Source organism: Scylla paramamosain, chromosome 33 (genome assembly GCF_035594125.1).
Source record: "Scylla paramamosain isolate STU-SP2022 chromosome 33, ASM3559412v1, whole genome shotgun sequence".
In the NCBI taxonomy this organism is placed as follows: Eukaryota; Metazoa; Arthropoda; class Malacostraca; order Decapoda; family Portunidae; genus Scylla; species Scylla paramamosain.
The window spans coordinates 1,957,370-1,984,943 of NC_087183.1; the positions used below are offsets into that span (position 1 = coordinate 1,957,370).

Below are 27,574 nucleotides of genomic sequence, written 5' to 3' on the forward strand. Positions count from 1 at the left end.
AAGAATTTCCTGAATTTTTCTTAGGTTTGTCAGCAGTAACCTGATTTTCCAAAGTGGATAATTTTTATCTTCATCTTCTGTTATTTGCAAAATGAAGGAATCTAAGAATACTTTTATACCTATCTCTTGTGAAATATTCAGCAAATAATTATAGGAGGAGGCAGTAGACACCTGCCGAAACGATAATTACTCCCAGTGAGGTCAAAAGCACCGTTCAGGGGGTGCTGTGAACTTATCATTAAACCCAGCTGTGACCTCACTGAACGTTTCCCTTTGTGTCTCACAACACAAGGGGGCAGTCACAGCCTGCCCTCTAAAGACAACTCTCTTCCTCTACACAAAACTACAAGCACCTAATAACACACACACCCTTCACTCAAAACTTTTAAAATCATCATGGCGACTCCTACACCAGCCTCGGAGTCCCCATCTGGGGAGGGGACCATAAATGTCCCCAGGTCAGACTGCCTTTCTGTCGATGACCCTAAGTGTCTTGACACCCCCCCCTCAACTTTTTCTTCATTAACTTCTGCAACATTCACAGTCTAAGATCTAATTTTCAATCTGTAGAACACCACCTCTCCTCTTCTAAACCTTATCTTCTTTTCCTCACTGAAACTCAGTGACAGTAGCCCCTTTTCTGTTCCCTCCTACTTTCTCTATCCTTATTTTCGATCCAAAGCTGGATGCTGCGTTTATGTGCGCAATGACTTAACCTGCTCTCGTGCCCACACTCTTGAATCTTCCGAGTTTTCCACCATCTGGCTACGACTACAGAGTCACTCTCATACTAAATTTATCTATGCTGTATACCTCTCACCTAACTCCTCTGATTATAAGAAATTCTTTGACTACTTAACTTCCAAAGTGGAGCACATTCTGACTCTCTTCCCTTTTGCAGAGATCTCCATTCTTGGAGACTTCAATGTTCACCACCAGCTTTGGCTTTCCTCTCCCTTCACTGACCATCCTGGTGAACTAGCCTACAACTTTGCTATCCTCCATGACCTAGAGCAATTGGTGCATCACCCTATTCGTATTCCTGACCGTCTTGGAGATACGCCCAACATTCTTGACCTTTTTCCTGACCTCTAATCCTTCTGCTTATGCTGTCACCCTTTCTTCTCTGTTGGGCTCCTCCGATCACAATCTCATATCTTTATCTTATCCTATCGCTCCAATCCCTCCTCAGGATCCCCCTAAGCGAAGGTATCTCTGGCGTTTTGCCTCTGCTAGTTGGGGGGACCTGAGGAGGCATTTTGCCAATTTTCCTTGGAATGACTACTGCTTCTGTGTCAGAGACCCATCTTTGTGTGCTGAGCGCATAACAGAGGTAAAAGTGTCTGGCATGGAGGCGTACATTCCTCACTCTTTTTCTCGTCCTAAACCTTCTAAACCTTGGTTTAACACAGCTTGTTCTCGTGCTATTCATGATAGAGAGGTGGCCCACAAAAGGTACTTAAGTCTTCCATCACCAGAATCTCATGCACTTTGTATTTCTGCCCGGAACCATGCCAAGTCTGTTCTCCAACTAGCCAAAAACTCCTTCATTAACAGAGAATGTCAAAACCTTTCAAGATCTAACTCCCCTCGTGATTTCTGGCATCTAGTCAAAAATATCTCCAATAGCTTTGCTTCTTCTTCTTTCCCTCCTCTATTTCAACCAGATAGTACCATTGCTATCACATCTATTTCTAAAGCTGAACTCTTCGCTCAAACCTTTGCTAAAAACTCTACCTTGGACGATTCTGGGCTTGTTCCTCCCTCTCCTCCACCCTCTGACTACTTCATGCCACGTATTAAAATTCTTCGTAATGATGTTTTCCATGCCCTCGCTGGTCTAAACCCTCGGAAGGCTTATGGTCCTGATTGGGTCCTTCCTATTGTTCTCCGAAACTGTGCCTCCGTGCTTGCACCTGGCCTAGTCAAACTCTTTCAGCTCTGTCTGTCAACATCTACCTTTCCTTCTCGCTGGAAGTTTGCCTACATTCAACCTGTTCCTAAAAAGGGTGACCGCTCTAATCCCTCAAACTACCGTCCTATTGCTTTAATTTCCTGCTTATCTAAAGTTTTTGAATCTATCCTCAACAGGAAGATTCTTAAACATCTATCACTTCACAACCTTCTATCTGATCGCCAGTATGGGTTCCGTCAAGGCCGCTACACTGGTGATCTTCTGGCTTTCCTTACTGAGTCTTGGTCATCCTCTTTTAGGGATTTTGGTGAAACTTTTGCTGTTGCCTTGGATATATCAAAAGCTTTTGATAGTCTGGCACAAAGCTTTGATTTCCAAACTACCCTCTTACGGTTTCTATCCTTCTCTCTGTAACTTCATCTCAAGTTTCCTTTCTGACCATTCTATTGCTGCTGTGGTAGACGGTCACTGTTCTTCTAAATCTATTAACAGTGGTGTTCCTCAGGGTTCTGTCCTGTCACCCACTCTCTTCTTATTATTCATTAATGATCTTCTAAACCAAACTTCTTGTCCTATCCACTCCTACACTGATGATACCACCCTGCACTTTTCCACGTCTTTTCATAGACGTCCAACCCTTCAGGAGGTAAACATATCATGCAGGGAAGCCACAGAACGCCTGACTTCTGATCTTTCTAAAATTTCTGATTGGGGCAGAGCAAACTTGGTATTGTTCAATGCCTCAAAAACTCAATTCCTCCATCTATCAACTCGACACAATCTTCCAGACAACTATCCCCTCTTCTTCAATGACACTCAACTGTCCCCCTCTTCTACACTGAACATCCTCGGTCTGTCCTTTACTTATAATCTGAACTGGAAACTTCACATCTCATCTCTAGCTAAAACAGCTTCTATGAAGTTAGATGTTCTGAGACATCTCTGCCAGTTTTTCTCACCCCCCCAGCTACTAACTCTGTACAAGGGCCTTATCCGTCCATGTATGGAGTATGCTTCACATGTCTGGGGGGGTTCCACTCATACTGCTCTTCTAGACAGGGTGGAATCAAAAGCCTTTTGTCTCATCAACTCCTCTCCTCTAACTGACTGTCTTCAGCCCCTCTCTCACCGCCGCAATGCTGCATATCTAGCTGTCTTCTACCACTATTTTCATGCCAACTGCTCTTCTGATCTTGCTAACTGCATGCCTCCCCTCCTTCCGCGGCCTCGCTGCACAAGACTTTCTTCTTTCTCTCACCCCTATTCTGTCCACCTCTCTAACGCAAGAGTTAACCAGTATTCTCAATCATTCATCCCTTTCTCTGGTAAACTCTGGAACTCCCTGCCTTCTTCTGTATTTCCACCTTCCTATGACTTGAATTCCTTCAAGAGGGAGGTTTCAAGACACTTATCCACCAATTTTTGACCACTGCTTTGACCCTTTTATGGGACTGGCATTTCAGTGGGCATTTTTTTTTAATTAGATTTTTGTTGCCCTTGGCCAGTATCCTTCCTACATAAAAAAAAAAAAAAAAAGTCAGTGGTAAAACCCTGGAACTCCCTTCCCATCAATGTGGCAGAAGCAGATTCTCTTGATGGTTTTAAGAAAATATTGACTAACTTCTTGGGTGACTGCCTATTTGATTTCTGCTTCTAATCTGCCTGACATACCCTTGACACTTGCTCTGGGCTTATAGTACACTTTTTATTGCTATACATTCCTTGGTGATTCTCTTTGGAGCTGGCATGCTAGGGGTGCTGGGATTCCCTCTTGGGAGCCCAACCAGGTAAGAACCAGTAACCCAAAGAATGAGAAGGGTTTATGGAAGCCACACAATGCTAATATGTCAGCACACAAAAGATCAAGCAGACAAAAAAAAAAAAAAAAAAAAAGATAATGATAGATAACAACAAATAGGCTGGGTAGTGCATCATATGCAGCTCAGACATATAAACAAAGGTTGTAGTGCAGTTTAACACAATATACCCATAGCACTTACTATCATGCTCAACTTGTTGATCACATCATTTGGAGCATTTCTAATGGTTTCACCATGTGGCACAAATAACAAACAACTTGCAAACAAATTTTCAAAGTTTAACTCGATTCCCTTGCTCTCGTCCTTTCTCTCAACCCTGCACTGGCTCAATCAGTACTGCACGTGTGTTAGTATACTGGTATGCAGGTAATGTGACTGCATTACATTGCCACAGTAACTAGTCCTGCGGCAAGTATTTTATTCACCACTATATTATTAACTGGTATTTTTGCTGCACTAGATGAAAATTGTCATATTAATGTGTAATCAAATAAGGTTTTATACGTGACATATTTGTACTGCACGTAGTGCCACTAATTCAAATGGCCTACATAGTTTGGAATTAGTCCACATGTATTCCCCCACAAGGGTAGGAAACGCAGCAGGGGAGCTGCCATGTCAGTTCTACCTTCATCATGGCATCAGACAGGTGAACAGATTGTGATCTGGGTCTACTTGACTTTTTCCTGCACTACATTGGGAAACCCAGGGATCTGCACACCTTAATTTTGTGAGTACTTCCAAATCATTCTGGTTAGTGAGGCGGGCTGGTGTAATATTAGATTAGATTCATATCCATAAGATGGGTCCAGCAGAGACAAAACCCCTCCTACTAGTTTAGGTTAGGTTTGATTTGATTAGGTAATGTTAGGCTAAGTTACATTATGTTAGAATCCTTTTAAGGGGGTGTCCAGGGAGGGCAAAGCCTCCCAGATAGTTTAGTTTTGGTAATGTTGGGTTAGATTAGTGACCTTAAGAGGTGGATTCAGGGGGGGGGGAGGGGGAAATTCACCTCCATCAGGTTGGATTAGGTTAGGGTAGCGTAGAAATTTCCCATTTTCAAAATATGCAGTTTCTCTTCATTAGACTTTTTCAATAATGTCAAAAATGACTCATTTTGTTTTTTTCCCACCCAAAAAAACACACTTTTCTACAAGGTCCCCAAGCTTGTTGGGGATAAGGGAAGAGAAAAACAAAATAAGGCATACTGTGTTAAACTGCAATTTTACCTACACAAATTTAAATAAGCTAGGGTAAGAGGTGGACAAGACAATAATATTATGTATGTATACATACCAGAAATGTTCAAATAAGGTACTTGGTAAATGCATATATATTTTATCTAACTTGAGTACAACTCACCTGCAATCCCTAAATTTGTACTCAATAAAAGGCCACCTCACTTGAGCTGCCATGATTACAATTTGGAAAAAAAATGAACTCACTCAGCTGTCTCCCCTCCTGAAATGTCTGACCTTAGTATAAACCACATCACCACAGGACATCACTACAAAATTAAGGTACCACATTGTATACTGAAACCAAACGTTGATTTTTCTCAATAAAAAAACTAAAAGCACTTCACCACGCATTGTGCAGTTTTACCCATAATGCATAATTTCAGTGACAAACTTTCCACCACAGATTAAAACATCATAAACTGGCTTCAGTTGAAGGCCCTCACAACAATCACCTTACTTCTTTAGTTAGGTTACATGGAAATAACCCTAGCCTACTAACTTCGAGTGACTAACTACTTATTTATGGGCAAATGTATGGTTTTTTTTCTTTATCATGATCTACGCACTGAAGGGGTTAGCAATGAAAACAATGAACTGAATTAATATACTTCTAATTTAACCTAGCATAGTTCTTAGATGAAAACGCAAATGTTATTTTAATATTATCAATTTATTCTCCCACATCACAATGCTGGAAGGCAAACCTGGTCAATAGACCTGAGCAAACCTGACTGGTGGCTTGCCCTGTTCTATTCAGTCACCTGACACTACTGCCCGCCCGTTCACCTGTGGTTTACTCACCCTATTAATCTGGCTAGTCCAGCTAGTAAAGGGAATTGTCTAAAAAATACTGGAGTAGTTCATGTCTACAGATACGCCAGTCCATTGGTAGTAATATTTGTTTAAGGTTTGGTAGAGTGAAGAATTGAGTTATGTAGTGTACCTCGTGCAGAACCAACGGATAACAATAACAGCAAGGTGTATTAAGCCACATACAACCTCTACACATGATGCTTTAGGTCCTCATAAGGTGACGCAAAGCCTGACATCATATCAAATAATTCAAAACAACAATAAAAATTCAGGGACAACGATTACCTTCACCTGGGAAGATTCAAACACACAGTACAAGGCAGCGCCACCACACTGCCTGGGACCCTGCAGTGTTGCCGCTTCCTGGTCCCTAACAGTGCACAAATTGTTGCTGCTTGCCACTGTCACATCACCATACGCTGCCGCCTCCCCTCCTCTGATTTTAAGCCTATCAACTGACATCTTAGCCTTGAAAATGGAGGGGTTTACGGCAAAACATCCACTAAATTCAATGAGCAAAACTTAACATTCTTAAGGTGGTGTGCACCCAACTTGGACCATTCACTATCACCGACACGCCCCACCTGGTGAACCAACTCGGACCATTTTGAAATACAAATTCAGATCATCAGTTCGATTTAACTATCACCGATCGCAACCAACCGACCCAGCTCATCCAAAATATCACGGGCAACACGCGCATTAACACATTGTGAACAGCGGCAGAAGCTAAGTAAAATAATCAATCAGTCAAGTAGCAACACGCGCAATTAGCGTAAAAAGAAGAAGAAGAAAAAAAAAAAAAAAAAGCGCTTAAATCCTGAACACAATATTAAGGCACTAGATTTACTAAGTGCTAGATTTACGCGCGGAAAGCGCTAATTTGGCAACTTTGCGGCAACAAACTCGAGGCGGGAGATATGAGTTTGTAGTGCTGTTGTAAAACCTCAGTGTATACATGTGCTGTGGTTGATTGCACGAACATATCAGGAAAGAAGAACCGAGGTGTGAAAGGATGGGTTGTATTTCCAAAGAAGAAATTGGAACCTCAGGGAAGACACTGAGAGACACGATGTAAACAATCTTCAACAGTGTCCCGCTAAGATTTAGCACCAAAACATGGTTGTTTCTTTTGTCGTCTTTTTCAGTTCTCACAAGGGCTTAGAATTTTAGCTCCTCGGAGCTCCGCTCACTTGACCACTGAAGAACAGACTAGCGGAGTTGCATGGCGTGCTGCCAGGGGAAAAAAAGTGTCATACAGTTCATTGCTCCTTTACAGAGACAGCAGCAGCCTTAACCACTCGCTCCTTGAAGTTTATGCTATTAAGAAGTGAATTGCTAGTCTTCCAGGCCTTGTGATATAGTCAGTGGAATAAAAATAAACATATAGGGTCGATTCTTTGCATTTTTTTTCTGGTCGAAGAAGACAAGCAGACACACTGATTATTTTTGTTTAATGGTTGTTACATTTAAAGAACAGGCATATAATAATATGCCGTGGCCTAGTTAAGACATTCCGGGTCAAAATGGTGACTAATGTTGGCCAATATGACTAGTAAAACTTATTGCATAGTACTGTAAGTATGTCAGTTATGAAATGAAATGTCAAAGCGTCTCTTTGTTGGTATTTTCACAGTATTTCTGCGTTTTGGGTGCGTTCATCTCTTAGATATCCCTGTCTATTATCCAATTCTGTCTAGACAGACTGCAATTATTATAATATAACAAAATATGCTCTATTATTAGCGATTATGGAATGGAGCAAAGGGATGCAGGAAGCAGGTCTAGCAGCGCTCCATGTCACAGGTCATCCCAGGATGACCAGACCTTGGAATTTTTTCCAAGATCTTGAAATTTCATACTTTATCTTGGGAATTTTTTTTTTTTTTTTTTTTTTTGCAGAAATGCCTCAAATCTTGGGGTATTTCATGTCTAACTTTATTTTCAAGAGTTGCGCTAGGTACGCATTTATGAAACAGCGGTATTTTTCTAATGGAGGTATTAGTTTCTTAGGCAAAACCTTGAAATTGCAATAACAAATCGAGCGTTGGGCAGCCAGGTCTATTCTGATTGGTTAAGGATGGAGTTATGGTCCTTATGTAGAACAGGTAGCAAGGTGACACTAACGGCAAAGGAACTGCTGAAAGGGGTGGGGTGGGGGGAGGAGTCATTGGATGGGAAGACAGATGGTAAGACATGGATCCAGAGCGGAGGGGATGGGGAAGCAGATAGGGGACAGTGGCGTACCCGGGATTTTCCTGGAGGGGAGGCATAAACTTTGAAATATGTCGGTCAGAATTTTGAGTGGAATTATAAATATGAATGAAGCCTCTTTGATTTTTATTTTCTCGTTGGGTAACTCAGAAAATCAATATGGAACCGTGCATTGTTATCTCATTAGCAATGCTGTGTTATCGGTTAAAACGTTTGTGGCTGAAATAATGAATTTTGATATTTAGGGATTATAGAGAGGGCCTCTCCTCTAGATACGCCCCTGATGGAGATGAATCTTGATCGTTAGAGAGAGAGAGAGAGAGAGAGAGAGAGAGAGAGAGAGAGAGAGAGAGAGAGAGAGAGAGAGAGAGAGAGTTAAGTTCAGGTTAATGTAATACGTGATTACCATTAGGAATCTCTAGGTAAAGAAACACAAACACATACGCAGTAAAGGTATGTATAGATTGCATATTGTTAAGCCATCACTCCTCCAGCAGGGTAGGAGGTGAGGATGGACTGTGTATGGCGCAAAGACACGAAACCAGACAAAATCTTTCCCTAAGTTCGGCTCACACTCTAACCCTCATTATTTAAATAAGACTCAGGAGAGAATACAACAAGTGTTTTTTTTTTTTTGTATAACTAAATGTATAGAGAACACTTACATCTAATATCCTTAACCTAATACATGGAAAAACACAAAAAACACCATCACCATTACGCGCAATTCACGCAGTCACACCTCAACTCGATATCACCAACTGCCAACAGGTTTTGCAGGTACAACTTAAGTAAAGCAATTTACCACCAATATACCTAATCCAGTTACAAGTACACAAAGTGCTAAATAACTCTATATAGAAAAACCCCAGCCAGACCCTACACTTGAGCAAACTTATCTTAACATATAACACCTTAAAGTCCCGTCCTCGGTGCGGGGAGCACTATCTGCACCACCACCACCACCAGTCCTGATCTGCTTCTGCTAGTCAAAACCGTCAGGCGAACAAAGTAGATATCAAAATTCCCAATTCCCATATTAAATACACCAAATTAATTCCACTACGATAGTTCCCCACTGAACACAATAGCAATCATTACCCAGAATTAATTGTTACTTTCCTCTAAGGGCAGTTACCTGGTACCTCGAAAATCATAATTATATTTACAATAAGTCTTAAGGAAGCTCCCTATCACAATATTACATTTACCGGACACGTAGCCAGACCCGAACGGGGGAGCGTGGGACTGGAACTCGTAACAGACATGGCATCAGTCGTCCTTACACTGTCATGGAATAGTAGTTTTCGAGGGGCTCGCGAGTCAAGACCCACATTTCATCAAGCGTAACTCTGGGTGGGCTTCTGTTACCTCATTTCGTGGTGCATCCTGAGTGATAACCCGGGGACGATGGATGCAGTACCCAGCCTAAAAAGAGGAAGAAAATATGGTACCAGCAATCTTTTAATGCAGAACAGCTGAAAAATCCTGAACTTAAGACTAAGTGAAGCCAGATCCAAATGACAACTACACAGTTGTCTGCAGTGCGTGCGACTTCAAGTAAAAAAAAAATGTAACAAATCATCTCTCATGCAAAAAGCTTTTGCGAAGCACGTAAAAGAATATAATGCTAAGAAAAATGTTGTTAGAATTCAGTCCTACCTAGGAAAAAGCCCAGCAGAAGACGATCTAGATAACGTTTAAAAAACCGAACTTTTATGGGCAGGGTACGTAGCCGAACATGGCGTGCCTTTCAGGCAAGTTGATCGATCACCTGGTGGAAACCATGGAGCAAATGTTCCCCAACTGTGGAGTGGCGCGTAGTCTGAAAGCAAAGAGAACAAAAATTTTGTATCTGCTACAAGACAGTATTGCATGGGAAAAGAAACAATGGGTAGCAAAAGCTTGCAGTCAAAATTGTTTTTTTCTTATATTAGATGAGCGTACTGAATCATCTGTACCGCAAGTACTTGCAGTGATGGTGCAATTTTATGATGCACAAAAGTGTAAAGTTACCGACGCACTATTGAACAGTGTTGAAGTAGATGGAACAGCAGAAAGACTCTATAAGTCAATGAAAGAACTGCTAAAATGTAAAGGTATACCTTTGGAAAACATTACTAGATTCTCCAGTGACAACTATGCTGGGATCCAACAAAGGATTTCAGGAACTCTTTATAAAGGATTGTCCATCTGTTTTCATACTGGGATGTGTTTGTCATTCGTTTGCTCTGTGCTCGAGCCATGCTAGCAAACACTTACCATCACGGCTCGAAACATTTGTAAGAAATGTATGCTGCTATTTCGAAGGCAGAAGTAAGCATCAACATGATCCAGGACATTGTTCATGCTCCCAAGCATAAAATGCTAAAATTATCAGAGACTTGTTGGCTTTCAAGATCAGAAGTCACTGCCAAGATACTCGAACAATGGGAACCACTGCTATTTTTTTCCAAAGTGAAGCACCGAAAAATAATATTGATAGAGTTGCCAAAATATACATGACCATGACTTCTCCTGGAACCAGGCATATGCTGCTATTTTTAAACTGTATCCTCCCTAAAGTGGACAGCATGAACTTAGAATTCCAGTCGGAATAATCCAGACTTGCATCGCTTTTCGTTCACGATGAAGTGGTAAATAAAAAAGTTATCTCTCATTGACGCAAGAAATAATTCTTTGTACTAGGATATCAGTGATATCAACCTTGGCTGTAGGTGCGTTGCATTGCTAATCAGAGAACCTTTGGGAGACCAAGACAGAAGATTTCGTCTCGACTGCCGAGAGTTCCTGGTGGAGCTGTGTCTGTAAATGCAAAAAAAGATTAACTTTTCATCGCGACAGTGTGCTTTCTTTGCTAAGAATCATTGACCCTAAGGAATCTTTATCCCCCCAATAAGAACTCCGATGACGTACTGGAATTAGTATTCCTTTTTCCAACACTTGTGAAGGTGGAAGAATTGGACGTCTTGCAAGATCAGTGGAATGATTTACTGTATGTTAAAGAAGCACTCAGAAATCTTAATGAGGTGGCAACTACCTTCAGGCTTAATTAAAAGCATTGAAGGATGGGAACAATGAGCTACGACTTGACTATTTGTCAAGATTCATGTGTGACTTGCTAGCTCTTCTACATTCGTCTGCATGTGTGGAGCGAGTATTAACAAGATAAAAACAAAACAAACAAACAGACTTTGCATGCCCACCTCGTCTAACAGACTTCTTGCAAAAACAAGCGATCAGTGGATCGTCATGCTATCAATGGCAACCCTCAACAATCCTCTTCAAAGGTGTGAAAAGTGGTCAGTGCTACCGAAGGTCCGCTGAGCGAGAACGAGGAGGCAGAGAGGAGAGGGTGGCAACACTGTATCCAGTTGCGGAGTATGCCATTGAGGACGAACCAAACGAACCCCTATCCGTGTATATCTGAAATAATATTGAAAAGTAAGATTCCATCTTATTTCAGACAAATTTCTGGTAATTATTTATTGTTTCTCATTCTTGGAAATTTCTGGTCGATCTTGGATTTTTTCGGTAACAGTCTTGGGAAATTTGTGAAATTTGTCACTGGTCACCCTAGGTCATTCATAGGGATGAGGGCAAGGTCCCTTGCGCTGCTGTTCAGATTCAGCCGTGTTAAGGAAACGTTCTCTTCCCGTGTATCGCTTCTTTAGACCTGTCTTACTTCACCATCTGTGCAAATACAAGCCACACTGCAGAGTATTTTAGTGTGAATTGGTTGTATCAGTCATGACCTCACACTGCATTATGGCATTGTACCTGAACGCAATGATATGTTGGAAGTCGTAGCCCAAGATAGGAAGGACATTTAGACACCTTTACCTGCCGTGCCAGAATGGCGCACGCCACTGAAAGGCTTGACTGTTCCGCGCTCATTGAAAGCAAATGTTACTATTAACTTAATTTGAAACAATTCACGCTATGCAGTTTTGATAATGGTTTCCACTCATAACTGACTTGTATGCAAATAATTATGTATGTTTGAGATTTTATTGAAGACAATACACATACATCGGCTTGTTTTCACCTAAGATGTTTGCATCGCTGCCCGCGAGAGGCTGTCTTTCGTTTCACCCCACTACCCGCCTGCGATTCTAGCAAGCATTTAGAAAGCTTGTGGTCCGGCTAATTGTAAGGTTCCGTAGCTCCCACCCTGCGCAAAAGGAATAAATCAGAAAATGCCTATTTCCGAGGCGTTTGAGAAGAACTGAATACGCCTAAAAATAATAATTTATCTTCGATTCTGTAAGGATATGAATGCATAAAGGGGCGATTGTTCTCAGTGTTTCCTGCCACTAAGCTCTTAATTGGTAAAATTAACGTGTGGAGAAATAACAACAATGTAGGATACTCTAGTTATGAGTAGAACTGTGGCAGTAAGCATTTACACATATTCCATTGTAAATCTACTCCCACAAGAACCTATTCTTATTGCAATATATAATATGTATATCAGGTGCATAGATCCTCTTAATTGCTGAAATACTTCAGTTACTCTTCATTTTAAAGATGTTTATTTCTAAATATTGTCCTGTAAAATTTGCAATGAATGTAAGAATGGCATGGAAAATGTGTGGTTCATCTCACGTGCGCATCCAGTGTACATAAGACTGGCTGACGCCATAGACAGGGTTTCAGATCGATGCTCTGGCTTGACTGGTCTTTGTTGAGTTCCCACATCTTAGTTATAAATTGGATGAGTCATATTTCTTTGATATAATCTCAGATTAAGATTACCTCTTGACTTCAGTTCCTGACTCTACATTTAAGAATATAGTGATAGGTAGTGTAAGAAATCTACCTTGTGTCAAGCACCAGTTCTTGCTTTTCCAAATTTCGAGAAAGATTTAATCTTATACACTGATGCTTCTGGCTTTTGAATCGGTGCTATTCTCATGCAGAAAGACTGACTTGATAAACATCGTGTATTAACACATGGTAGCAGACTTCTCAACAAGGCGGAGCAAAATTATGATGTCACAAAGCTTGAAAGTTTCGCCGTGATCTGGGCGTTACGTCATTTCCGTGAACTCATCTTAGGCTACAAGATTCATGTCCACACTGATCATTATGCTGACACAGAGACCTTCAAAGGCAACAACTTCACAGGTCAACTTGCTCGCTGACATTTCACGATTCAAGAATTTAATCCTACATTTTCATATATTCCTGGTAAGGTAAACTCAGTGGCAGACGCACTATCCCGCAGTGTTGCCGCTGTCTCCGCCATCACAGACAATCTTTCCATGCCAACCATGGATGAGATAAAGAAACATTCAGACACCTTCTGTTCTGGTGTTGCTTATTACCTCGAATATGGTGATGAAACAAATCTTCCTAAGTTGCAAGTGAGTGCTGATACGTTTTTCATGTAAGACGGTCTCTTGTACAAGTCGAGTGATGTCTCGACTGACGATTCTAGTGAGCTCGTGATACCTCAGTCGCTAGTGAGTACCATACTTCACCACGTTCACGACTCACCTCAAGCAAGATATCCGGGTCAGGATAGATGCCTCGCACAAGCAAAACGATCATATTTCTGGCCGACTATGAGGAAAGATATCTTTCAACACTGTGCGCTCTGTTGTCAGTGTGCTTCACACCGTCCCTCACTGGTTCACGACAGTCCTTCGCTTCCATACCTCCATCGCTTCCGCTCCTTGGGATTCAGTCTGTTGATCTGGTCAAACTTCCACTTACAGAGAACGATTATCAGTATCTTCTAATTTGTGTGGATAGTTTCACTTGCTTCATCATTCTTGTTGCTCCTAAAGACAAAACTGCTACTTCTGTTGGTCGTTCCATCATTGACAACATAATTTGTCCTTTTAACTTTCCTCATGTCATCTTATCTGACAATGGCGCTGAATTCAATAACTCTGTCTTACAGGAGATTTGTAAATAATTTCATATAAAAAATGTAACATCGTTCCTCACTCACCCAGTTTAAACAGCAAAGTAGAGCGTTGTAATAAACGTATCCTTGACGTTCTGCGTTACATAACAGAAGCAAAGCACTCATGTGACGAATGGCTTCCTCAGATAGCCTGCTCTATCAACTCAGCAATCCACTCCACCATCAACGAGTCTTCACATTTCGTGCTGTTTGGTACTGACAAGCGTCTTCCATATGAATTTCTTCACAGCGCGCCGCGTCCTGTCCACAGCATGGATGACTACGTCAAATGTCGTCTCCTCGATTTTCATTCCACTCATAAGCTCATTCACAATCACCTCACTGCATCGCAAGCTGAGATGCTGCGGAAACAATATCGAAGAGGGACAAATTCTTCCACTGAAGTCGGCGATATAGTCTTCGCCAGAATTCACGATCGCAACTCAAAACTAGATCCATTGTTCTTTGGGTCACACCGTGTAATCAAATGTCTCCACGGCCACAAAGTAAAAATTCCAGATCTCAAAACCTTAAGTGAACAGATCGTCCATGTCGATCATTTGAAGAGTGTGAACAAGGGATTCGATGAGGAGTGTGCACATCAGGTATCATTAAGTTCTGATTTAGCAGTTCCTTCAAGCGACTCAAGCTTAACCACACACACACCTTCTTACAGACTGAAACTTCCCATTCCAAGGTTTAATCATCCAATTTCAATATCATGTATATATGTGTATACTTATTACTTATTTGTGTTGTACATGTATTATATTACATTATCATGTCTGTATGTTATTATTAAGGTTCTCGTTCCGCACTCTCTCCCTGATGTTACGTATTATCTGTTAATTGCTCCCATCTTTATTGTTATATCCAAATGCGAGGGTGCATTTTTCGTGGGGGAAGGCATCTGGATCAATCTCAATTATTATTATTATTATTATTATTATTATTATTATTATTATTATTATTATTATTATATTATTATACATGTATATTCACCATTTCATATATCCATCCCACATGCGTGTGTTCATATATCCCACATGTGTCCATGTCCAGCCAACCTATTCTATTTTAACCTTTCTCCTCCTTCTCTACCTCTCAAGGGAATTTCACACCCACTTCCAGTCCTTAGGGAAAATACCTGTGTTGCTCTCAGTCCTTCTCACTGGTCATTGGCTAAAATGAAGAGATCTCACATTGGCTGTTTCACCTCATTTCATGGCACTTCATTGGTCATTTCTTCTCCCAAAAAAACTCCAAAAATACAGCTCGCATGGTAGCGAGCAAGGAGTCCCGTCCGAGAGTCAGTCACAAGCAGTCAGTCTTGGTCTCTCACTCATTTCCGCTGTCACAGTCAGTCTTGAGAGACACTGCTCAGTCATCGTTTCATATCACTTCAGAGAGAGAGAACAATCAATCGTCATGTTACAATCTCGTCTTGCATTAAGTGTGTACATTCTCTATTATTAAATCAAGAAGAACTCTCATCATATGTGTCTTTTACTTGCACACACCAACTATATCTACTTATACCCACGACCTCCAAGCTAGCAGAAATACCAAGCTCACTACTGGTCCTCCACGCTACCAACACACCAAACTGATACAGCAGTGGCAAGCATCATCAACTGGACAAGTACTTCATCTAATCTCAAAACAGTAAAGAAGAGGAGAGGTAAAAGATAATCTAGAATAAGTGGTGATCGTATCAAACATCAAAACATCAAAACACAAATACTGATCGGTCCTCAAGTGATGAGGACACAGATGGTGCACTATAAAAGACCTTGGGCCTCGTCTAACGAGGACAGAAATACCAAACGGGGCTCAATCAACAGGGACAAAAACACCAAATGGGCATCAATCAGCGAGGACAGAAAACATTAAACGGGCATCGATCAACGAGGACAGAAGGACCAAGCGGGCATTGATCAGCGAGGACAGAACCATTAAACAGGCCTCAATCAGCAAGGACAAAAACACTAAGTAGGCCTCGACCAGTGAGGACAGAAACACCAAAATATGCCTTGTCTAGCGAGGACACAATACGAGAGGAATGTGCAGGATACAGACAGGCTTTAAGGAAAGCTCGAGCGCATCCACACAAAGAAAGTCCTAGAGTGATGAGGATTAGTTACCGGACACCGGTTGAAGGCGTGCTAGTCGCTAAAGGACGAGGAATGGACGTAGAGTGCGCCACAGCAAACCAACAAGTCGACAACACATACAGAAGGAACAGGGCTTGAGTGATGTTCTGCTCGAGACGGTCAGGCTAATGCATGCTGAAAACAACAGGGAGAAATTATGGATCTGAATGAGTGATGCTAACCACAAATAATGACTAGAGTGTGAGGTTTCCTTGTAGTCCACTCCGCGTCCAAAGGGGGGAGTGTAGTCACCAGTTGTCGCCTCACGATGTTTTGTGAGGCTGATCGCGAGAGACTCATGTGAATGATGTGTAACAATAATAAAACTGAGTTAAGTAGAGTAGTTAATTGGAGTAGTGAAGTTGTATGAGAGGAGGACTAAACTGTAGTGAGGGTCGTGTTTACGTGGTGAAGTTGATGACGATGCGCGAAGAGTAGATAAAACACAGAGAGTGTGATGACTCTGTAGAGGAATGGGTCGCCTTTGGTTACATATCTGGTGCAGCAGCCTCAAAATTGGGCAGATTGTTCCCAGTCTTCAGAGAGAGAGAGGTGTTACGGACTCAATCCTGATTTCTCCATAAACTCGCAAACATCGTCCTTCATAGTCATAAGTGTTACATTGTGGTAAAGTCTAAGTAACCACTGAAGATTAAACGTACTCTTAGAATTATCATCCATGTATTGCATTTGCGTTTGTTATTATTATTATTATTGTTTCAACCACTATATATTATGGTAACCACATTGCCCTTTCATTATTACGGAACGAAACTGTGTTCTTTGTATTATGTGCATGTACATGATCTGTTGCAGTTAAATTACTCTTTTGGCTGATGTTAAAATAACTGTCACTACAAGTTAACCGCATTAAAGCGAGTAAATGACTGGGTCGTTTGTTATCCTGAATCCCTACAGACATGACGTTGTCTACATCATATCTATATCTTGTGCTATCGCTCCAATCTCCCAAAGCAAAGGTGCCTCTGGTGTTTTGCCTCTTCTAACTGGGGGAACCCGAAGAGGTATTATTCTGATTTTTCTTGGAATGACTACTGTTTCCTTATCAGAGACCCATCTCTGTGTGCTGAGCACATAATAGAGATGATAGTGTCTGGCATGGAGGCGCACATTCCTCACTCTTTCTCTCAGCCTAAACCTTCAAAACCTTGGCTTAACACAAACCTGTTCTCGTGATTTATATGATACAGAGCTGGCCCACAAAAGCTGCTTGAGCCTTCCATCACCTGAATCTTATGCACGTTATATTTCTGCCCGGAATCTTGCCAAGTCTGTTCTCCAACTAGCCAAGAACTCCTTCATTCATAGAAAATGTCAAAATCTTTCAAGATGTAACTCCTCTCGTGATTTCTGGCACCTAGCTAAAAACGTCTTCAATAGCTTTACTTCTTCTTTCCCTCCTTATTTCAACCTGATGGCACCACTGTCATCTCATCTATTTCTAAAGCTGAACTCTTCGCTCAGACCTTTACTAAATGCTCCATCTTGGACGATTCAGGGCTTGTTTCTCACTCTTCTGCACCCTCTGACTACTTCATGTTACCAATTAAGATCCTTCGCAGTGATGTTTCCCACGCCTTCGCTGGCCTTTACCTTCGGAAGGCTTATGGCCCTGATTAGGTGCCTCTTATTGTTCTCTGAAATTGTGCTTCCATGCTTGCACTTTGCCTTCCAACTCTGTCTGTCACCATCTACCTTTCCTTTTTGCTGGAAATTTGCCTACATTCAGCCTGTTCCTAAAAAGGGTGACCGTTCTAATCCCTCAAACTACTGTCATATTGTTTAAATTTCCTGTCTTTCGAAAGTTTTTGAATCTATTCTCAACAGGAGGATTCTTAAACATCTACCACTTCACAACCTTCTATCTGATCACCAGTATGGGTTCTGTCAAGGCCGCTCTACTGGCGATCCTTACTAAATCTTGGTCATTCTCTTTTAGATAATTTTTTTAATCCACTTCCCAAGTTTTCATGTACTGAAGCGTGGTGTGAAGATGGTTTTAGTGTGTAATTACCTGCCATAGTGTGTTACCTCACCTATCAATATTCAAGCCCACTCTGAAAAATATCTAATATCTTGCAGTATATTTAAGTATTCTGATAAACATTTCATATGTAGAAGATTTACGTCAAGATACGATTTCCAGACATGATCATTCATATCGCATCAGATAACCAACCAGATCAGCCTAAGAATGCTGACTCCCTTATATTTTGTCCAAACCCCCATGTCATTTTTTATGACTTATGACCCAGCCTTGTGATTAATTATCAAGTAAGCAAGCAATGATAGAGTTTTCTCAGTGATTTAGATAACACTGAGTATTATTTCAGGAATGAATTATCAAGAGATTACACAAGGGAATTACAGCATTCACAGTGCTACCTTTAATTTAGGGATGACATCATGACTTGTGTTGTTAAGCAAATCCACAGATGAGCTTCGGGAGATGATTTTACGGTTGTACAGAGATACAAAGATGAGGTCGAAGATGAATATGAAGACAACAAAAATGTTCAACAGCTTTATACCTGACAGTTAAATTAGAATTGAGAACGAGGTCATTGAATGTGTTCAGGAATATACAATATTTATTTAGGGTAAAAAAAAAAAAAAAAAAAAAAAAAAAAAAATATATATATATATATATATATATATATATATATATATATATATATATATATATATATATATATATATATACGAGTATATAAAGATCCAGGATGAGGTCATTGAATGTGTTCAGGAATATACAGTATTTATTTAGGGTAAAAATATAAATATATATAAAAAAAATGATCCGAGACCATGGAAGGGGAATCAACAGAAAAAAAAAAAAAAGGAATAGGATGGAGTGCCTTTGGGAAACCAAGCAACGTAATGAAGAGTAATAAAGAAAAGTATATAGGTAACCATTGCATTTTACCAAAAACTAACACTCTGCTCGCAGAGCTGGAGTCTCACTAAAACCTGCTAATGTACAAGGAATAAATTCTTTGTCATAAAATTATGGAGCTATGAAAGTATACTATAGAAAGATGAGAGATGTGAAGTAGTGTCTTTAAAACAGCAAAGGGAGTAATTAGTATTCATGGAGAAATAATGAATTGTACTGGTGTGCTAACATTGACATCAGTGGTTTTGCCATAGAATGTGGCACAACAGTCTGGAGTGGATGCTGTGGAATTGATTCGTTTGCGATGGATACGTAGACTGATTATATGGGATGATGGTACTGCCATCAGAAAAAAAAAAAAAAAAATGGTGACCGTCTCTTGGCAGCAGAGTGACCTTTAAACATTCACTTATTCTTCACACAAGATTTACTTAGCAGCAGGAAGAAAGCTTTCGACAGGGAGGAAGGACAGCGAGGGGAGGGATTCAGGAAGGAAGGAGGCAATAGATACCTGCCGAAACGATAATGACTCCCAGTGAGGCTTCACAGGCACTGGATCATATGGTGTATTGGTTCCTCCACTCAGCTGTGACCTCACAACGTTTCCTTGTGTGTCTCACAACACAAGGGCGCAGTCACAGCCTGCCCTCTAAGGACAACTCTCTTCCTTCACACAGCTCTATATGCACCTAATACACACACACCCTTCACTCAAAATTAAAAATTTATTAATAGTTTTCGTTAATCCTTCTGGTTCTTTTGCTTTGGTGCCTAGCCTCTCTCTCTCTCTCTCTCTCTCTCTCTCTCTCTCTCTCTCTCTCTCTCTCTCTCTCTCTCTCTCTCTCTCTCTCTGTCTCTCTCTCTCTCTCTCAATATATAGTTGTCCATTTTAGAAAAAAAGTTGTCCATTTCACATAAAAAAAAAAAAAAAAAAGAGGAGAGGGTAGGGGGACCAAGGGTGGCCGATGTTGTGGGTTCTTCCTCTGATGATGTTGCCGCTTCTTTGTATGTTGCTTCTTTCTCCAATGTTATTATTTCATCTTCTTCGTATGATGTTTCTTCTTTCTCTGACGGTGCTTCTTTCTCTTTTGCTTCTTCTTTCTCTTCTTCTTCTGCCAGCTGCTGCTTTTTCTTTTTCTGATGTTGCTTCTTCTTTCTCTATTGCTGGTGGTGGTGGTAGTGGTGTTGTTTCTTCTTCTTCCTCTGCTGGTGGTGGTGGTGTTGCTTCTTCTTCCTCTGATGGTGGTGATGCTTCTTCTTCCTCTGCTGATGGTGGTACTGCTGCTTCTTCTTCCTCTGATGGTGGTGGTACTGCTGCTTCTTCTTCCTCTGATGGTGGTGTTGGTGCTGCTTCTTCCTATGATGTTGGTGATGCTTCTTCTTCCTCTGCTGATGATGATACTGCTGCTTCTTCTTCCTCTGATGGTCGTGTTGGTGCTGCTTCTTCATATGATGGTGGTGATGCTTCTTCTTCTTCCTCTTACTGTTAGAGATTACTTACCATTAGTGATAGTTAAGAGTCAAGGGAGTCAGTCGTCATGAAGGGTGTCTCTTCTCTGTTTTCTAGTTTCCTTATAACTGTCACGTGAATTTTTAAAGGAGTTTACACTCTGGGTCGTTACTATATTTTCTGGGAGACTATTCTGGTGGTTGATGATTTTTGTGTAAAGAAAAATAGTTTTCTGTGTGGTCCTATGTCTGAGTTTAGATAGCCTAAAGCTGTGTCCTCTGGTTTATAGTCGATTTTCTCGTTTCAAATTGCTGGAAACGGTTTCCCTTATTAACTGTGCCTAAACTATGGACGTTTATGTCATCCTGTATCCTCCTCTCTTCCATTGTGGTAAGGACAAGGAGAACAAGCCTCTCGTCATAGGGTAGGTCAGCCAACTCTGAGACTAACTTAGAGGCTCTCTGTTGTATTTGCTCTAGTTTTTTAATGTCCCTTCGTGTGTATGGTGGATGCAGTATTCCAGTCGATGCCTGACTAGTGACTTGTACAAAGGTAAGAGCATCTCTGCATTTAAGGTAGGTGTAGGTTTTCCTTATGAGCCTCTCCATGGAGTTATCACTGGTTACTGCCTAGGCAACTTGAACTGTTGGCTTCAGGCTAGGGAAAACATGTGCTCTGAGGTCTTTCTCTCCTTCTATTTTGGTCAGTGGAGTGTCGCCCATGTGATACTGGTGCCTTGGATTTCGTCTTCTTATGCGCATGAGGCGCACTTTTCTTTTGGTTGAATTTTAAAAGCCATCTTCTGCTCCACTCTGGTAATTTTGAGATGTCTTCCTGGATTGATTGATTGATTTAAGTTATGGAGCCGCAACATCGCGGTCATATGGTGCCGCTGCAAATCTTTAAAATCAACAAAGGTTGCAGTTTAAAATATTGATATTAAAAACAAAATTATAGATATGGTAAAAATGTTAAAAGATCACAAAAAGTAAACATAAAAAAGGAAAAATAGAGAATCATAAAAAAAAAAAACAGTGCTAAAAATGAGAGGGTTGGTATATTAGTAGTTTAGTTAATTAATGTGATTTAAAGTGAGGGGGTATTGACCCCACTGAGCCAGACCACTGTGTTTGGCATTGTTCGTTCCATATCCAAGATACTGACCCCACTGACCCAGATATCTGGTGTTGCTCATTACGTACCCAAGACACTGACCCCACTGATCCACGTCCCAAAACCCAGCGTTGTTCGTTACGTGTCTTCCTCACTTGCCTCCACGTTTTCCAAATGCAAGGATAAGGTTCCACCTAATACTATATTACTAATGAAATGAATAAAAGAACCACAGTAAAAAGGTAACCTATAGTTTGTTTAAAAGACCAGCCTTCTCCACAAACATAAGGACCTCATGTCCCGTGGAAAGAGCCCTCTCGCCAAGTGTCAGCGACATCTGGAAAGTCCCATCCTCATTGCAACAACAGAAAAGATATCGCTCCCGCAGCTCCACCAGACTGGAACATTCCACTAGAAAGTGTCGCACTGTAAGGGGAACTAAGTCATCACAAAATGGTTGCATTTCCCGGGACATGAGGTAAGACGCATATAACCCGTCCAGAAAGGACCAATGCAATCTCTGAGCGGCGCTCATGCACATTGACATACGTCAATGGATGGAAGGTTACAGAAGTTATCTCACCCATTTCAGTGGTGGCAACCAAATCCTCTCACCTGCTCTGCCAACTGGCAAAAACTCCCACCCTTATACTGGAGTATAAGTCATGAAAGGGAATGGCGGTGGAAGGAGCAACCCAAGTTGCCGCCTCTTTAGCCATCCTATTAGCCTTTTCATTCCCCTGAACTCCAACATGTGCAAGGACCCAGCGAAATCTGACGTGGTAGCCTTTATGCTGTAAAAGGCAGAGCCACTCATGAATCGATGAAACAAGTGGATGGAGGGAAGATGGGTTAAAATGTTGAACAGCGGAAAGAACACTGCGAAAGTCGCTAAAAATTGTAAACGATGAGGTGGGAAGAATAAAAATAATTCTGAAAGCTAAAATAATGACAGACAGTTCTGTTGTAAAAACAGAGGCAACACCGAGGAGGCTACCGCACTGAGAGAATGAAGGAAAGATAACACCAAATCAGACTCCACCTTCGGATTTTGAGCAGTTCATAAATACAGGGATGGGGTCGGAATGTGTGGAATAGTGTTCCAAGAATAATGCACGAAACTCAAAATTTGGTAGAAAATGTCTGGGAATTGCCAGTAACTAACTCTAGGATATCTACAGGGACTTACAGAACCGGAAGGGACATTTAATGTCACCATAGCAGACGTAACCCTGACACCAAAAGGTTTAGGCAAACTCAGGTGAGACACATATAAGCGGGAACGTAAATTACGGAAGACAGCCATACAAGACACAGAGTCAAGAAGAAGTTAAACACGATACCAGCACTTGCACCTCAGTAATATAGACTGGCGATGCAAGTCCAGCAGGACTCCAGCATCTAACAGTAAGCTAGGAACTGGGGACGAGCAGAACACAACAGTTGCCAAGCGAACACCGGCATGGTTCACACGAAGTCGAGCCCCAGTAGCAGATGAATAAATCTCACAACCATACTCCAACTCTGAAAAGATAAGAGTTCGGTGCAAGAGGAGGGTCTGTCTGTCAACATCCCAAGAGGTATGAGGCAAGACTCTAAGGAGAGACAGCGCCTTCATACTTATTGCCTTAATATAAAGAAGGTGAAGTATCCAAGTCAGGCGTCTGTAAAATATTAGTCACAGGAAACGAGCTTCCTCCACACAAGAAATTCTTCTATCATGCAGATATAGATCTTGGTCAGGGTGAACATCACGAAGGCGGCAAAAATGTCTGGCTACAGTTTTCGATGCCCAGAAACTAAATCCCCGAGTTGCAGCCCAATGAGAAATTCTATTAATTGCTATTTGCAACTTCCTCTCAATCAAAGGCATTCACGTTGCAGAAAAGGAGATTAACAAGTCATCGACAAATAAACTACTACAAACTCCTTCTAGAAGGACACCAGTGTCACTGTTTATAGCTACAGCAAAAAGGGTGACACTGAGTATACTTCCTTGTGGCACACCATCCTCAAGTGGGCGCTTCAGACAGAATACCCCCAATCCATACCCGTAAAAAAAAACAATGAGATAAAAACTGATGTATAGGGAGTCGGCCACGGAGACCGAATTCGAACAAACTGAGTAAAATGCCGTGGCACCAGGTTGTGTCATATGCTTTCTTCAAATAAAAAAAATGTTGTAAAATGATGCTATTTACTAGCGAATGCTAGTAAATAGCATAATTTTACAACAGGTGTCTACTGCCTCCTCCAGGGAGGAGGCAGTAGACACCTGCCGAAACGATAATTACTCCCAGTGAGGTCTAAAGCACTGTTCAGGGGGTGCTGTGAACTTATCATTAAACCCAGCTGTGACCTCACTGAACGTTTCCCTTTGTGTCTCACAACACAAGGGGGCAGTCACAGCCTGCCCTCTAAAGATAACTCTCTTCCTCCACACAAACCTACAAGCACCTAATAACACACACACCCTTCACTCAAAAATTTTTAAATCATTATGGCGACTCCTACACCAGCCTCGGAGTCCCCATCTGGGGAGGGGACCATAAATGTCCCCAGGTCGGACTGCCTTTCTGTCGACGACCCTAAGTGTCTTGACACCCCCCTCAACTTTTTCTTCATTAACTTCTGCAACATTCGCGGTGTAAGATCTAATTTTCAATCTGTAGAACACCACCTCTCCTCTTCTAAACCTCATCTTCTTTTCCTCACTGAAACTCAGGTGTCTGAGGCAACTGACAGTAGCCCCTTTACTGTTCCCTCCTACTTTCTCTATCCTCATTTTCGATCCAAAGCTGGATGCTGCGTTTATGTGCGCAATGACTTAACCTGCTCTCGTGCCCACGCTCTTGAATCTTCCGAGTTTTCCACCATCTGGCTACGACTACAGAGTCACTCTCATACTAAATTTATCTGTGCTGTATACCTCTCACCTAACTCCTCTGACTATAAGAAATTCTTTGACTACTTAACTTCCAAAGTGGAGCACATTCTGACCCCCTTCCCTTTTGCAGAGATCTCCATTCTTGGAGACTTCAATGTTCACCACCAGCTTTGGCTTTCCTCTCCCTTCACTGACCATCCTGGTGAACTAGCCTACAACTTTGCTATCCTCCATGACCTAGAGCAATTGGTGCAACACCCTACTCGTATTCCTGACCGTCTTGGAGATACGCCCAACATTCTTGACCTTTTCCTGACCTCTAATCCTTCTGCTTATGCTGTCACCCTTTCTACTCCGTTGGGCTCCTCCGATCACAATCTCATATCTTTATCTTGTCCTATCACTCCAATCCCTCCTCAGGATCCCCCTAAGCGAAGGTGCCTCTGGCGTTTTGCCTCTGCTAGTTGGGGGGACCTGAGGAGGTATTTTGCTGATTTTCCTTGGAATGACTACTGCTTCCGTGTCAGAGACCCGTCTTTGTGTGCTGAGCGCATAACAGAGGTGATAGTGTCTGGCATGGAGGCATACATTCCTCACTCTTTTTCTCGTCCTAAACCTTCTAAACCTTGGTTTAACACAGCTTCTTCTCGTGCTAAACATGATAGAGAGGTGGCCCACAAAAGGTACTTAAGTCTTCCATCACCAGAATCTCATGCACTTTATATTTCTGCCCGGAACCATGCCAAGTCTGTTCTCCAACTAGCCAAAAACTCCTTCATTAACAGAAAATGTCAAAACCTTTCAAGATCTAACTCCCCTCGTGATTTCTGGCATCTAGCCAAAAATATCTCCAATAATTTTGCTTCTTCTTCTTTCCCTCCTCTATTTCAACCAGATGGCACCACTGCTATCACATCTATTTCTAAAGCTGAACTCTTTGCTCAAACCTTTGCTAAAAACTCTACCTTGGACGATTCTGGGCTTGTTCCTCCCTTTCCTCCACCCTCTGACTACTTCATGCCACCTATTAAAATTCTTCGCAATGATGTTTTCCATGCCCTCGCTGGCCTAAACCCTCGGAAGGCTTATGGACCTGATGGGGTCCCTCCTATTGTTCTCTGAAACTGTGCCTCCGTGCTTGCACCTTGCCTAGTCAAACTCTTTCAGCTCTGTCTGTCAACATCTACCTTTCCTTCTTGCTGGAAGTTTGCCTACATTCAACCTGTTCCTAAAAAGGGTGACCGTTCTAATCCCTCAAACTACCGTCCTATTGCTTTAATTTCCTGCCTATCTAAAGTTTTTGAATCTATCCTCAACAGGAAGATTCTTATACAACTATCACTTCACAACCTTCTATCTGATCGCCAGTATGGGTTCCGTCAAGGCCGCTCTACTGGTGATCTTCTGGCTTTCCTTACTGAGTCTTGGTCATCCTCTTTTAGAGATTTTGGTGAAACTTTTGCTGTTACCTTGGACATGTCAAAAGCTTTTGATAGTCTGGCACAAAGCTTTGATTTCCAAACTACCCTCCTACGGTTTCTATCCTTCTCTCTGAAACTTCATCTCAAGTTTCCTTTCTGACCGTTCTATTGCTGCTGTGGTAGACGGTCACTGTTCTTCTCCTAAATCTATTAACAGTGGTGTTCCTTAGGGTTCTGTCCTGTCACCCACTCTCTTCTTATTATTCATTAATGATCTTCTAAACCAAACTTCTTGTCCTATCCACTCCTACGCTGATGATACCACCCTGCACTTTTCCACGTCTTTTCATAGACGTCCAACCCTTCAGGAGGTAAACATATCACGCAGGGAAGCCAAAGAACGCTTGACTTCTGATCTTTCTAAAATTTCTGATTGGGGCAGAGCAAACTTGGTATTGTTCATTGCCTCAAAAACTCTATTCCTCCATCTGTCAACTCGACACAACCTTCCAGACAACTATCCCCTCTTCTTCAATGACACTCAACTGTCCCCCTCTTCTACACTGAACATCCTCGGTCTGTCCTTTACTTATAATCTGAACTGGAAACTTCACATCTCATCTCTAGCTAAAACAGCTTCTATGAAGTTAGGCATTCTGAGACGTCTCCGCCAGTTTTTCTCACCCCCCCCCCAGCTGCTAACTCTGTACAAGGGCCTTATCCGTTCATGTATGGAGTATGCTTCACATGTCTGGGGGGTTCCACTCATACTGCTCTTCTAGACAGGGTGGAATCAAAAGCTTTTCGTCTCATCAACTCCTCTCCTCTAACTGACTGTCTTCAGCCTCTTTCTCACCGCCGCAATGTTTCATATCTAGCTGTCTTCTACTGCTATTTTCATGCTAACTGCTCTTCTGATCTTGCTAACTGCATGCCTCCTCTCCTTCCGCGGCCTCGCTGCACAAGACTTTCTTCTTTCTCTCACCCCTATTCTGTCCACCTCTCTAACGCAAGAGTCAACCAGTATTCTCAATCATTCATCCCTTTCTATGGTAAACTCTGGAACTCCCTGCCTGCTTCTGTATTTCCACCTTCCTATGACTTGAATTCCTTCAAGAGGTAGGTTTCAAGACACTTATCCATCAATTTTTGACCACTGCTTTGACCCTTTTATGGGACTAGCATTTCAGTGAGCATTTTTTTTTTATTAGATTTTTGTTGCCCTTGGCCAGTGTCCTTCCAACATAAAAAAAAAAAAAAAGATCGAGAGAGAGAGAGAGAGAGAGAGAGAGAGAGAGAGAGAGAGAGAGAGAGAGAGAGAGAGAGAGAGAGAGAGAGAGCTATGGTTGTAAAAGTATCGGTTTGGGTATGGAAATGGGTCATGTCCCCATAAAAGAGGCAAGTTAAAAAAACACAAGGGTTGGCAGCGTCATAATCCTACAAAGGATGGCGACCACTGAAGTCTCCCAATAAAAGAGGAAAATGAAGAATATTTAAAAGGTTATCAAGTTCATTTTTTTTTTTCATTAGAAACATTTGGAGGCAGATAGTGGCTGCACAATGTATAAAAACGATTTATAAAATCCTTAACAACAACAACCTGCAGCGGCAAGTGAATCTGTAGGTGGATAAAAGGAATATCTGTGCAAACAAAGATGGCAGTGCCACCATGGTGGCCCTGAGTGGAGTGGGAAAAAAAAACATGATATCCAG

The 27,574-nt window shown here is 41.6% G+C and overlaps 1 protein-coding gene across 1 annotated transcript in view; it reads right to left on the reverse strand.

Annotated features, from left to right (window-relative positions):
- The window catches only part of LOC135089528 (uncharacterized), a 48,639-nt gene extending 42,235 nt beyond the window's left edge, over positions 1-6,404 (reverse strand). Inside the window, exon 1 of the mRNA XM_063985171.1 lies at positions 6,075-6,404. The gene's annotated coding sequence lies outside the window, so the exon portion shown is untranslated. The remainder of the gene's footprint in view (positions 1-6,074) is intronic.
- Positions 6,405-27,574: the final 21,170 nt, after the last annotated feature.